General features: G+C 40.8%; 1 protein-coding gene across 4 annotated transcripts in view; it reads right to left on the reverse strand.

The window, feature by feature from the left end:
* FIGN (fidgetin, microtubule severing factor) overlaps positions 1-14868 on the reverse strand; it is a 133946-nt gene that overhangs the window by 70486 nt on the left and 48592 nt on the right. The window lies entirely within an intron of this gene.

Genomic DNA, 14868 nt, shown 5'->3' on the forward strand with positions numbered 1-14868 from the left:
TTGAAATTCACTACTCATCATGGATATACAGTAGCTTCTAAATATGACCCTTCAGGGGAACTATAATACACATTCACCTTAAAGCCTTTATGTACATAAGTGTTCTTAGATTAAATCTTAGAGGGACGCCTGGGTGGCTCAGTCAGTTAAGCGTCCAACTCTTGATTTCCACTCAGGTCATGATTTCACAGTTGAGCACGAGTCATGATCTCATGGTTCATTGGGGCAGCGCGGGGCCTGCTTGGGATTCTTTCTCTCCCTCTCTCTGCCTCTCCTCCAATTGTGCTCTCTCGCTCATCCTCTCTTAAAATAAATAAACATTAATTATTTTTTAACTCCTAAAAAATTATATAAAATCAAAGCGATGATTTTTTCTCATGCTACATTTGGGATAACGTAGTCTCTTCCTACTGACCCAAAAGAACTGGAGTAGTATTAATAGAAATAGATACAACAGGGCCTGGATAAACCCCAATTTCCTCTTTTCTTTTTACTCCGTCAGTGCCTCCTGCTTCCAATGCTCTGTTTGAACCGAGAGAGGATGTTTGTGTTTGTTCTTGTTCTGTAAGATCTGACACATAGTTTTCAAACAGCAGGAATAGTAACAATCAGAAGATGTGATGTTATGCACATAAGAGCTGTGGACATAACTACTTGTGAATCTATAAATTCTTACAACAGACCAGTGATTTTAAAAATGTAGTTCCTGGAGCATCAGCCACAGCATCAGAGAGGAACTTATTAGAAATGCAACTTACAGAGCCCTACACACTATCCAACTAAATCAGAAATTCTAGGAGGGGCCCAGCAATCTATTTAACAAGCCATCTGGGTCATTCTGATATGAGCAAAGTCTTGGGAAACACTGACCCAGACTCCGAGCCCGTTAATCCAGATATTTGCATATTTGCATGCCACACACCTGCTTCATTCTTTCTGCTTGCCATGTCCCATGCTTGAGTGTTTGATTTCTCTGCTCACCCATGTCAGTCTCATCTTCTAGATTAAATGGAACCACTGCCATTTATATGTAGGAGGCAAGATGGACAAGAAATATTCACATAGAAGTATTCACCTTTTTTTAATTATTGCTCTTAGAGTCAGTATTCTAACAGCAGGGAAACATATGAACATAAAATGATGTTGGAAAATCTCCCTAAACAAAGGGATTAAACTATTCCCAGCTGTAATTCCCAAATTTAAGTGCAGTCCGCCAAATATCTCATGTCTCCTCTAAGTGCCCGGCCTTCTTACCCAGGGATCCTGTCCTGTAAGCCCCAACTGATATTTCTAAGTTTCAGTTAAAAGCTGGTCTGACAGTTTTGCAGAACCATATTTCACTTAAGAGAAAAGTTTCATCCTTTATATTTTCCAGGGAGTAGGAATACAAATCACCAAAGCAATACTCTTGGCCAGTATTTTGAATTCTGCAGAGCACTTTGCAATCCAACAAACATATGACACTTTGAATTTCCATCTCCGATTTCAAAGAAATGGACATCTTTTTCATCTTCGTTTCATTTGTGTTCCATTAATATCATCTCCATGTTTGTTTCTTTGAGTCTTGACCCAAAAAGAATACCTAGGTTCTGCCTTTAGTTTTACAGGCTCAGAACTCTGATATATAAAAAATATTTTCAAATGTTCATTCAAGGTTCCTTTTGCCAGAATGCCTCAGTTGCAACAAAATTTTGTCCTGCAAAGCATATACCTGGGGAAATTGGAGGAGTGGAGTGTTTTGTACAAAATGAAAGAATATCAATAGACACGATCTACAGACTTACAGTGTCTTCAACATTTATCATCAAAGAAATTAGGGGCACCTGGGTGGTTCAGTCAGTTGAGTGTCTGACTCTTGATTTCAGCTCACGTCATGATCTCATGGTTGTGAGATCAAGCTCCACATGGAGCTCTGCACTGAGCATGGAGCCTGCTTAAGATTCTCTCTCTCTCTGTCTCTCTCTCTCTCTCTCGGCCCCTCTCCTCTACTTGTGCACTCTCTCTCTCTCTCTCTCTCTCTCTCTCTCTCTCTCTCTCAAAAAAATATATCATCAAATGCATTAGAAATGGATACCAGAAATACCAGATTGGAATCAAATTGCCACTTATGTCTGAATCTATAGATAAATCATACCAAAGAGAGCACATATGAATTTGTTTTGGTTTGTTTAAATTCATTATATAAGTTTTCTGAAACTTGAGTAACATACAAACTCATTTTCAAAGGAAAATTTAGTTTGAAACTATCATGGGTCACAAACGTGGTGCCCAGTTGGAGAAATGCTGACTTAAAAAATTAAGTTTCTTCTATTAAAAAAATGTTTTTCAGGGGCGTCTGCGTGGCTCAGTCTGTTGAGCGTCTGACTTCGGCTCAGGTCATGATCTCGCAATCTGTGAGTTCGAGCCCCACATCGGGCTCTGTGCTGACAGCTCAGAGCCTGGAGCCTGCTTCGGATTCTGCGTCTCCCTCTCTCTCTGCCCCTCCCCCTCTCATGCTCTGTCTCTCTCTCTCTCTGTCAAAAATAAATAGACATTAAAAAAATTTTTTTTAATGTTTTCAGTTGAAATTTTCACTATCGAAGAAAATTTTGTTTCTTCCTATAAAACATTTTTCATTTTATCATTAAAATAAACGTATAAAGTTATAAACTCTTGTGGATCCAGTAATACACATATGGACAAGAGTCTGTGCACCCGGAATGAGAAATATAGCTTTATACTAATCCACGCCATCCCTCTAGGCCCTATCAAACATCAACAGTAAACGTGAAATGTGTGACTAAGATTATTTTAAAGTAGTAAGTGTTACTTTGCATCAGTTATTAGAAAATTTAAAAATTATCTCAGTTTACATTTTGAAGACAAATATCACCTCCATGCTTAAACCTGCTTTAAAAAATAAACATCCAATTTTACTTATACAGATAGCCAAACTCGTGTATTAGCTTGAAATGTATTTTATCAATACTTGAGGGCACCTTTTTGAGAGCCCTAAGCCTGAATTATCCAAGAAATGCACTCTGAGTCCAGTTTAGAGATTATTCAGAAATGGAAATTCCATAGGTTATAATACAAAAAGGAATTTCCATTCAAAATATTTATGCAATCAAATATTTATAAAGACAGTATCTCATAACATTTACATGACCAAGGGAGATTATATTTTCATGGAAGGAGGGCAGGATGCTTTTCAAATTCTTACAGTGTTACCCACTCTGCTTACGTGCTAAACTCTGTTGATAGCAATTATATCCTTGTTGACTCTCACAGCTCTACTTCAAGCCAAATAATCTGTCTCAAGAAAACTGTGAACCATCAACTTTGCAGAATGGGCATGGCTCTGCCAGTATCTTATCTGAAAGCTTATTCCCTGAATGAAACAGGAAAGAAAAGATGTGAAATAGAAAACTTTACTGTTTCAAAGTTTTTTTGGGGATTTCTGTGAATTCCCAAGTAAGACATGCAAATAGTAAACATAACTATATATAACATCCAAGGCCAGATATGAATAATTTTACCACAAATTACTTAACTCCAATGACCCCTCAATTAGCATGGAATTCAGTGCAATCCAATAGAATTCTCTGTGATCATGGGAATGATCTATACTTGTGCAGTCCAATATGGTAGCCACTAGCTACATGCGTCTATCGAACACTTGAAATATGACTAGAACAAATGAAGAACTGAACCTTTATTCTGTTTTACTATTTAAAACGTAAATTTGAATAGCCATATGTGGCTAGGGGCTAGTGGCTACTGTATAGAACAGTGCAAGAGATAGCCCTTTTCTTTGCAAATCCCTTTCCTACATTTGCCTTTACTTTTATCAGACTATTTCGATATTAAATCAGCTTTTTATATAAAAATTATTCTTTCTAAACTAAATTCTCTCTGTTTATAATTCAAGTCTGTTTCCTTTTGTTTTGTCTTCTATTCAGTGACATATTTGTGAAAGCCTTTCATAAAATTGAAATAATTTTCAGAACCACAAAACACTATTCTCTTTGTTGAGCCAGAGAAGTTTACCTCACTTACACATTTTATCTTCCCTCATCTTCTTTTACTTTTCTGGTCCTCTCTGCGCTCATTTTTCTAGATGCATGAAGCCAAACAAGAGGCAACATAGACTGAATAAAGCAGTGGGTTTGTGTGGAAGGAGAAGTGACTGATTTTTTTAGAATAGTTTTAGATTTGGAGAAAAGTTGCAGAGGTAGTACACAGGTCCAGTATATCTCACCCCCAGTTTCCTGTATTGTTACCGTCTTAAATTAGTTTAGTATGGTACATTTGTCACAACCAATGAACCAATATTCATATTGGTTCAATATTATCAACTAAAGTACACATTTTATTCAAAGTTCCTTAGTTTTTACCTAATGTTCCTTTCTATCCCATCCAAAATACCATATTGCTTTTAGTCATCATGTCTTCTTAAGCTACTCTAGGTTATGAGAGCTTTCCACACCTGTTAGCTGATTTTTAATTAGAATCACCGTGATTGACTAAATTTATGATTGAGTTGCCAACAGTCGAGGAAATAAGAATAAAACTAATTTTAAGATCAAAGAGAGTATTCTCCAAAAAGTCTGGCGATCACACCTGGGCTGAGACTTTTATAAATAACACCAGTCACCCTGGTGACCATGGAAGATAACCGTGGGATACTCTCCTAAATGAAAGTATATCACGGCTAACTACCTAAGGGTGCTAGTCATTCCCGAGTGAGTGGGAATCAACCCAACAATCAAATGGCCTCAACATGTTATATCTAGTTCACTGATGACATCCTGTGAGATTCAAAATACCCTACTCACCCTCTTCCCCCTCCCACCCAAAATACTTGGCCTGTCATTTTACCGTGGAAAGAAACTGGATTTGTCTGGAATAATTTGTTCTTCAAAAACTGGTCTGTGGTTACTTAGTAACTTGTGTTAGTCTGTACCATTGCAAACAGCAATTGAGTAATTGTGTTAGTATAATTCTTACACACTGAAGTTGAAATTGAGCTTTTGTAGAACACTGGGTATTTATAAAGAAGGTATCTCACAGCACACGCATGACTAAGAGAGAATATATTGTGATGGAAACAGGGAGAAATGGCTTTCAAATTCTTATAAACGACCCTGAGATCCCTGTGCAAAATCACTTCTGGGCCAAGACCAGGACCTAGAAAAGAATCTCAGAATTGAGCTAACTTGTGGCTTCTAGGTTTTAAAATGTTCCAGCTTTAGTCTAACTCTTCCCTTCCTGACAATGGCCTGACTTTCTGTTCTCTTTTCATCATAGTTTTGTCTTGTCTTTTGAAACCAACATTTCTGTTACTGGTCAGTGAGGAGCGGGGGACGTGGGAAGGCTCAACTTTCCTCAGTTCTTCGCTTTCACTGCACATAATTTAAGGCCATTTCTGCACCACCCCCCCTTACAATGCCTCTTTGCTTCAGTTTTGCAGACCTTGTCCTTAAGAAAAAAATGGTATTTGTCCTGTATCATCTGCCTCGATCTCTGTATTCATTCAAAGTTCCAAGGGGCCACTGTTGTTGCTGTGGTTTATACAACTTATACTTTAGAGACTTTGAATCACAGAACTTAAAACCTGGAATCAGCACGCTATTGTCTGGTGCCTGCTCTTCATTTGACATAGTAAAAATCTGAGGCCCAGTACTTACGAGAGGTCACCAGGTCTGTCAGCAGAAGAGTGAATTCCAGATCCTAGGTAACCTAAGTCTAGGGCATAAAGTGTGGAGTGATTCCACTACGCTGCATGGTCTCCTCATTTCATCAGAAGCAAGTTTCCCCAAAGGGAATTAGTTTGTAAGGTTCCAAGGGCACTTTTCTAAAACTGGTCTGACTTTTGAGACCCAGGGTGGACACTGTAGGCAGAAAAATAAAGCAGTAGTGATTGTGCCTCTCAAAATGTATAGTCTCTGTCCAAAATGAAGGCGGAAGAGTCTCTTTCCATATACCATCTGAACACTTTTTGCCCACTACCTGGTCTTTCCAGACCATTTCTTAAAAAACCCACCCTCATCTGAGGTTTGTGCTATCTGCATCTTTTACCTGTGGCAATGGGGCCACACGCCAGGCACCAAGTTTCATGTCCTCCCTGCGGCCGCCCCGCTCTGGACTCCCTTTGTGGGACGGTCCCCGTGCTTTTGAGCAGTAGGTAGCAAGCCCTGGGAGAGCGGTCAGGGCGCTGGCTGACGCCGCCACAAGGTCCGTCTCATCTGCCGTCACTCCCTACCAATGCAGGCAGGGAAACCGACCCGCCCTTCCTCCCCACCTCTTCTGTGCTTGCCTGCCTTTGCACATGCTGCTCATCTGCATTTTCACCTCATTCTCCATTACTTAACACCTGCCTACAGGGTCTTCAAACTCCAGTTACACCACCACCTCTCGGTGCTTTCTCCAACTCCCCCCTCCCCAGAGGGAGACGCACCCTCTCGTGGTGCCCACAGCCCATTGTCTGTGACTCTGTCGTGGAGCTTGCCACATTGTATAATAAACCCATGCCTATCCAGACGTCTCCCCAGCTAGACACAGAGTTCCTAGCAGCAAAAAACATGCCTCATTAGTTCTGGTTTCCTTAGCAGGACGCCTAACATAGAGCAGGTCCTAAGTGTAACACAATACTCGAATACATAGCGCACGTCAGGCACTGTGCTAAAGGTATTCATAGGGATTGTATATTTTTCACAATGATCGTAAGCAATGCTGTCGCTGCGGTCACTTTGCAGATCATAAAATTGAGAGCCAGAGAAGTTACGTTAACTTGCCCATGTCAATCATCATTTAAGTTTAAGCACTCAAATACAAGTCTAAATCTAAGTTCATATTCTTAAGTATTTTGTTATTTCTCTGAGGGGGGTCAACAAATAGCTGTTGAGTGAACCAGTGCATGGCTGGTCAGTAAGTCAATGGCAAGAATGCTATATTAAAGCAGACGATACCAAGAACTCTAAATGCGTGAGCTGCCGGTCATGGAATCTTAGTGTACACACTAAAATGTTCTTCTGAGGAGGAAGATGGACGTTTTGTGGGAAGGTCATAAAATTTCTAAGGGACACAACATGCATTTGAATGCACTTTTCAGGGGAAGTGACCGAATCACTTCTCCTACTGACTTAGGAAGAAGTCTGTGGAGAATGTGAGAATGACCGCGGTGAAGAAAAGGGCCTGAAACCAATCCAGGAACACTCTTTTCTTCAAAAGAAAACTCCAGCTGATCCAGCCAGGAAACGTGGCTTTGAACATTTGGACATTGCAGGGAATGCAACTGTGACTTAGCTCACACTGGGTTGGACATTTCCCCGGTGTCCTTCCCACAAAGCTGCAGCTTGGCCTGGCTTTTAGGGACTCGTACGCGAAGCGACGGAGATTGTGAGTGCTCAGAGGCGTCAAACAAGCAAAAGCAAAGAAAGAAATTCTGGCAGACCACAAATGATTGAATCTACTTTCTTCTCCTGTTGCCATCTTTTGCTTTAAAAAAAAAAAAAAAGGTCAAAACGAAAAGAATGTGAGCTGATTTTAACGGGAAAGGCATTTTATGGGCATAAAAATTCCATTTGTTTAATTCCTTAATAAAAGGGCATTGCTTCTACTGAGTAAAAATTCAAAGTTCCTATTGTAGGATATTTGATACTCATGCATTTTAATTACTATTAGCAGGAGCATAAGAACTACTATGGCTTCAGGGCAATCCAGGAATCCAACTCAACAACTATGTTTGTCTATGCTAGAAGAGATATAAAAGGGGTATGTGGCCAGGTCCTGCACTTCAAGGCACAGGCATGCAATCTTGCAGCGGAGAAGGGAGACATGCAAGAAACAATTAGAGAACAAGACAGTACTGAAAAGGGCTAAAATATAATCCAACACATTATCATTGCGGTCATGAGTGTAGGGACAGATTTGGAAACAGCACTAGGATGAGAGACACCTTGAAGGACTGCTTTTACAGGTGAAAAGGAGATTCGGGGGGGGGGGGGACGTGTTCTTTTTATGGTAACAACGCGAACAGAAACAGAAAAGTACAAAACAGGCATCCACTCAAGGGTCCGTTCAACAAATATTTGCCGAACACCTGAATGTATAAGGCCCTGTGTCAAGAGCTAGCATGACATTTCTTCTGATTTTTCAGAGAAAGTGAAGAGATCACACCAGCACGAACAAAGGGCAGATTTTAGCTATATGACTTGGGATGAGACACTTAACCCCTCTGAGCCTTAGTTTCCTCCCGTGTGAAATGGAAGGATTAGCCACCAGTGGTTTTCAAAGTTGTTTTTTGCTGTTGGTGTTTGTGGTTTATTTTTCTTTTAGCAATGAAACTCTTTTGGTTATAATCAAATCTTAGGCACAGCCCAAATACATTAAGGAACCAAACCAGACCTGCTCTGGCTAAAACAAGAGGAAGGGGTTGAGGCAAAAGGGAGCACAGACGCTTTGATGCTCAGCATCACAGCTCTCCTTTCCTCCCAGTGCCTGCCCCAGGCCTCCCCCACAGAACCCCATGATGACAGGGGAAATAATTTGAATTTTTTTTACATTTATTTATTTTTGAGAGACAGAGTATAAGTGGGGGAGGGGCAGACAGAGGAGACACAGAATCTGAAGCAGGCTGCAGGCTCTGGGCCGTCAGCACAGAGCCTGATGTGGGGCTCGACCTCACCAACCATGAGATCATGACCTGAGCCGAAGTCGGACGCTTAACCGACTGAGCTGCCCAGGTGCCCCAACAGGGGAAATAATGTTAAAACAACTCATTTTCCTGATTCTTCAATCCCTCCCCCGCCCCCAATTATAAAGTGCTACAATAGGAAACATAAACAATCAGAAGATTCTTTTTTTTAAGAGTTTTGTTATAAAGGATCCTGGATTTCAGGTGCCAAAGCAGCGTAAGTTTCTTAAGTGAAATGACAAGATTCTTGTGTGAAAAACTATTGTTTGAAAGTGCCTGGTAATACCATTTAGGAGGGACTGGAAGAAGAAAACTAGATATTTAGCTATAAAGGTCTTGGCTAGACTAGCATTACTGGGGATGGTAAGGGTCAAACCAATACAGCTAAGGGAGAATCTGCAGAACTTGGTAAGATTAAATAGGGAGGAAGGAGACAAAGGAGTCAAAAACAGCATTCCAGTTACTAAATCCAAAATGTACTACAGATAGATATGGGGAAGTGGATCTCAAATTTATGAACATTGGAATGGCCTGGGGAGCTTTAAAAAATGCTGGTAACTGCTTCTCACCCCCGAAGATTCTGAATTAACTGGTTAGGGGTGCGGCCTGGGTACTGGGATCTTAAAGTGCCCCAGGTAATTCTACTATGCAACCAAGGTTGGGAACCACTGAACTACGTAGAAGGATAGGGAGTTAGCACAGGCCTGGAGAATATGCATTAATGAACTAGACTGCTATATTTGTGACCCAGCTCATTTTTAAAGTTGATTTTTTTTTCAACTTCTTTGCCTAATATTACTCACCATATAACTACAGAGTTATATATAACAGCATTTATTTTCTATATTACCCCGTCAACATATCTCTTCGTGTTTTCAAGGCCACCACTCTCTATGTTTTTCCAGTGTTAAAAATCAGTGATAAAAATCTCCGCTAACAAGATATGGGTGTGCCTGTGTGTAAATGCTATCACTTCAAGAGTTGTACCTTACAACAGATTGCTAGCGCAGGATCGTAATGATGTTTATCCAAAAACTGCCTTTCTTTAACACCACACGCACACACACACACACACACACACACACACACACACACACAACGCAGACTTATAAACAGCATATTTTCCAGGCATTCTTACCCTGAAATTCTATGTAGTCTCTATAAGGGTATTATTAAAACTCCAGAGAAGTTCAGCATTTACTTTACGTAAATATAGCAAAAGCAAGATAAATGAAATTTTATGTCACGGCAATCCCTAATATTTGCCTAGCCTTTTTGAGTTTTTAAAACCCTTCTACAAACAGCATCCAGATGGATCCTAAGAATAGTTCTGTTATTGAATCATGACTGAGACTATAATTTTCTTTTTCTAGATGGGGAAATGGAGGCCCAGAAGTTAGGCAGTTAGGCCCAAGGTCCAGGGGTAGAATGACCCATAAATCTCAGGCTTTTCTTTTCCTAGCTCAGTTTTCTATGGCTTCTCTCAAGCAAATGGTCTAGTTAGCAGGTGTATGCCCCCCAACCTAGCTTCGAAGGGGGAGAGACGTTCATGTTTATCCACTCAGATGATCTCTCTTTCTCCCACGTCCTAAAGGGCTTTATCAGCACAATCTAATAAACTTACTATTTTATACTTTTATTAGTGCTAAAAAATGCTTATTTTCACTATTGAAATGTAAACTTCTGATAGGTTGGGCCCATGTAAGATGGTAAGAATCATGTTTCCATGCACTTTTGTGCACTTAAGGAGATATGGGAATATACTCTCTCCTTGCTATATTCTGTCTTAACTCAATTTGGTAGACGTTTAGTTTGGAATCAGAAATATCATTTTTCAAATTAATTTACACTCTTTGTTCCACCCTCTTGTGACGCATACAGAACCATCTATTATTTTCTATATGGTGCACAGCTCTTCAGATAATGACAAACTATTACCACAACTTCCCTAAAGTCTTTCCTCCTATTGCCGAGCCGAATTTTCCCGTGTTCTTCAACAACTTAAAGTAGAGAGGTTTGCAGATCATTTACTTTCTTTGACGACATCCCTTGGATAAAGTTCCTGTTTGGCACAGGCATCCCAGGACTAAAACCAATGCTTCAAAGGTGATGCGATCTGTGTAGAGCTCAGAGGAGATACCACCTCCTTTGGTCAGGACCCATGGTTCAGATGCAGGCTGGGTTGGCTCATACAGCCACCAGAATGCATCCAATGGAAGGCCGAGCCTGCTTTTCTTCTAGGTCAATATTAATGATCTAGCAGTATCATTACCTGAAGTGAAAGAATACTTCACTGTGTATATCTGAGCTCTTCAAGTGGTTTTTCCTAAGACATGAAATACAATCCTCCTGGACAGATAAGTGGGAAGCTAAGCCAGGGTATGCTCAGACGGTCTGGATTTTCATTATGACTATTGCCGAGAACTTCATTCCCCTCCAGTCCCAAGCAGTGGGTTTTCAGAACTGTATTCAAGACATGTGGCATAAACTACCCAATGAAGTTCCATCATGAAAACACATGAAGATAACAATACTCTCTTCTCTCTGAGCAGCCTCAAAGAAAAAAAGTACATGTAAAAATTTACCAAGTAGTGGATGGGGGGTGGGGAGGTGCCCCAGTGGCTCAGTCTACTGAGCATCGGACTCTTGATTTGGGCTCAGGTCATGATTTCACAGTTTCATGAGTTCGAGGCCCACGTCGGGCTCTGTGCTGGCGGCATGGAGCCTGCTTGAGATTCTCTCTCTCTCTCTCTCTCTCTCTCTCTCTCTCTCTGTGCCTCTCCTACTCACCCACGCTCTGTCTCTCTCAAAAATAAATAGGTAAACTTAAAAAAAAAAATCTACCAAGGGCACAGATGTATTTGAGAGTCAACAAGTTTGGACTTCTTCAGTTTGGCATTCAGTCTCCTAACAACCTCTCAATCAATATGTCCAATGAGATTTACTCAAACAGTACAAAAGCAGTGAGTAAGAAATAGCGTCACATTTTCCAGTGGTGGAAATGCTAACAAGTTATCTCTGAAGTCCAGAATGGATTGCAACTCTGATTCCCGCAATTAGAAAAAGATGGGAATCCATCCCCCATCTTAAGTTATCCCAACATAAATAAAAGGAGGATGAATTTCAAATTACCTCTACTTATGACAGTTTTATTCTAGACAAAGTTCCTGCCACAAAACAGAGGGTGAAGGGCTTCTAAAAGAGCTATAATTGCCATAATGTTGATTAAATGTACACTTAACGCAGGGGAAAGCTTTTCTGTGGCATGGCAGAGCGGTCTTTCTAGTGCTATTAAAAAACCCTTCAAGTACAATCTTCTAAAAGTGGTACTTTGATGAGCAGTACAACAATGTACCTAAAGTTTCATTGCTATGTAAAGCAGAGAGGGTGGAACTATAAAGCAGTGAGAAAGACGGGTAGTAAGTACTGCCTCATATGCATGTGTGATCACATTACACACACTTTCTAGTGATGAACACAAGAAAACCAGCTTTATTTTATAGTTACAACTCTTTTGAGGCCAAATATGATCAGTTCCACTTGATCAGTTCCCCTCAAATGACACGAAGCTATTTTCCCAAATCACATATTCTTTTTTTATTTTTTTTAATGTTTATTTATTCTTGAGAGAAAGGGGGACAGAGCGTGAGCGGGAGAGGGGCAAAGAGAGTGGGAGACACAGAATCCGAAACAGGCTCCAGGCTCTGAGCTGTCCGCCCAGAGCCTGACGCGGGGCTCGAACTCAGGAACCATGAGATCATGACCTGAGATGAAGTTGGACGCCTAACCCCCTGAAGCACCCAGGCGTCCCCACGTTTATATCCCTAAGGGCTAAGTGTTGCTGACCCCACAGATAATCAGAAGAAAGTGACATGGGACAAAAGTACTTTCCAAGCAGGAAAGACAAATATGCTTTGAAAGGGCAGAATATGTATTTATATTTGTGGAGCAAGATTTAGTTTAAAATCACTAGTCATTACTTAACAGTTACCTATTTCACATCAGAATGTGTGTGTGATATTATGTACGCACCCGCACACACACACACACGCACACACACACATACATGCACACACAGCTAGATGCTTCCAGACAGTTCTCTTTTGGTTAAGAATAACAGAATTAACAGATGACAGACAAAGTTGAAGTCGTGATTCAGAGGCACCTGGGAGATGCTGAAGAGAAAAGAAACAGGATGGTATTCTGAACAAACCGTTCCCTAACCCCGTCTCCCCTGCTCTCCAAGCCCACCTTAGATTCTTCAGATTTACCACTGAAGGAGTGGTTAGCCAAACATTTGAAACCAGGGCCAGGCTTAGCTAGGAAGCCAAACAAAACCACTCTTCCACAGCGGTTCTGTAGGAATGGGAGCTGCACGCCACGTCACTGGCGTCTGAGTGCTAGTTTAGAGAGCAGATCACACTGTCAATTGACACTTGCCTCTTACAATTTGAACACAGTCAGGTCACCTGACCCCCCAGCCTCATACACAGCTTAGTAAACTGCATTGCTCCCCAAAGAATAATTTATCTTTTCCTTTGCCGAGTGCTAGACTTCACTCCAAAATGAGGTAACTGAGAGTGGTCCACCGACTTCACATCACGGCACTACTATTTGAGAAAGAGAGCCAAGGGAGAGAGAATCTGGTCACGAAAGCATTTCGTTTGCCTTTTATCCCACTTACCATTTGATTAAGCACCTGTCGACCTAGGAAAGAAGATGTTTTGCATTGTGACTAACAACGCAAACTTAAAATTTGGCCGCTTATGAATTCTTCATTCTAAAACTGTCTAGTTTTTCATGATCGCTTTTTAGTAGTAGTCCTGTTTTCAAAGTAGAAATAAGTGAGTAATAGCATTCAGAATTAAATCAAGGCTAGGGAATCCTCACAAATCTTTGGTGAGAGAGACCTACATGCCTAACCAAAAGACCACAAAGAGACATCATCCCAGATTGCTAAATTAGGAGTCAGTGAACAGATGATTTAGAAAGTCAGGTATTCACCCTCTTAGTGAAAACTGCATAATGTGTCAATGATATTTCATGAAATAAATGTTCAATAAATCCCCAAAGATTTGATTTATCTTATTCATTAGTCTCCATTAATGAAACTTGTCAGAAAATATTTAAGTACATAATCCCACTTTACGAAGAAGATATTTATATGGCATTTACTTTCATGGAGTGAAGAATTTTTTAAAATTTTGTTTAATGTTATTTTTGAGAGAAAGAGAGAGACAGAGCACAAACGAGGGAGGGGCATAGGGAGGGAGACACAGAATCCAAAGCAGGCTCCAGGCTCCGAGCTGTCAGCACAGAGCCCGACGCGGGGCTTGAACTCATGGGGCTCTAAACGCAAGATCATGACCCGAGCGAAAGTCGGAGGTTTAACCGACTGAGCCACCCAGGCACCCCTGAAGTGCAGCATTCCAAAACGAATGTCTTTATGCTCATGTTAGCTTATAAAAGATACTTCATGTGAAAAGAGATCAATCGCCAATGAAGTGACTATTTAATGCTAACTGTGTGCTCAACGTGTGGGAATTTAGAAGTCCTGGCCCTAGGTATGACATTCAGGTTGTAAAATAGGAAACAGAAATTAGGCTTCATTTAATTGATAACTAAATTGCACATTACAGATAAAGTTGTGAAAAAGATTAGAATTGAGATCAGCAGCCTAAAACAGTTCTACATAAGGTGAACCTTGATACTGGCTGTAGAGAACGAACAGGATTTGGAACCCATGAACAAAGGTAAGAAATGGAGAAGTGTGTGCATAATATGTCTATGGGAAGGGGAGGGGAGGGGAGGGGAGGGGAGGGAAGGAAGGAAGGAAGGAAGGAGAGAGAGAGAGAGAGAGAAAGAAAGAAAGAAAGAAAGACCCCTGCTTAGAATAGAAGATGAGACTGGGCTATCAAAACCTTAAAAGGGGGGATTGAGACTTTTATGCCCTGAAAGTCGGGAGCTGCAGAAGGCTCCTGAGAAAGAGACAGACGTGGTAAAGGTACTGTTCAACTGACTATTCAGCCGGGATAATGTAAAGTGGGTGGGAGAAAGAGAAACTGACAGCCAGAGCTGACAACTCTAGAACCCTCTTCCATTAAACAAAATAGGATAGCAGACAGTAGGGAATTGCTGTTCATGTTTTCAGAAAAGGACAAACAGGGTCTAACAATTTTTTTGTGAAGCGA

This window comes from Acinonyx jubatus, chromosome C1 (genome assembly GCF_027475565.1).
Source record: "Acinonyx jubatus isolate Ajub_Pintada_27869175 chromosome C1, VMU_Ajub_asm_v1.0, whole genome shotgun sequence".
In the NCBI taxonomy this organism is placed as follows: Eukaryota; Metazoa; Chordata; class Mammalia; order Carnivora; family Felidae; genus Acinonyx; species Acinonyx jubatus.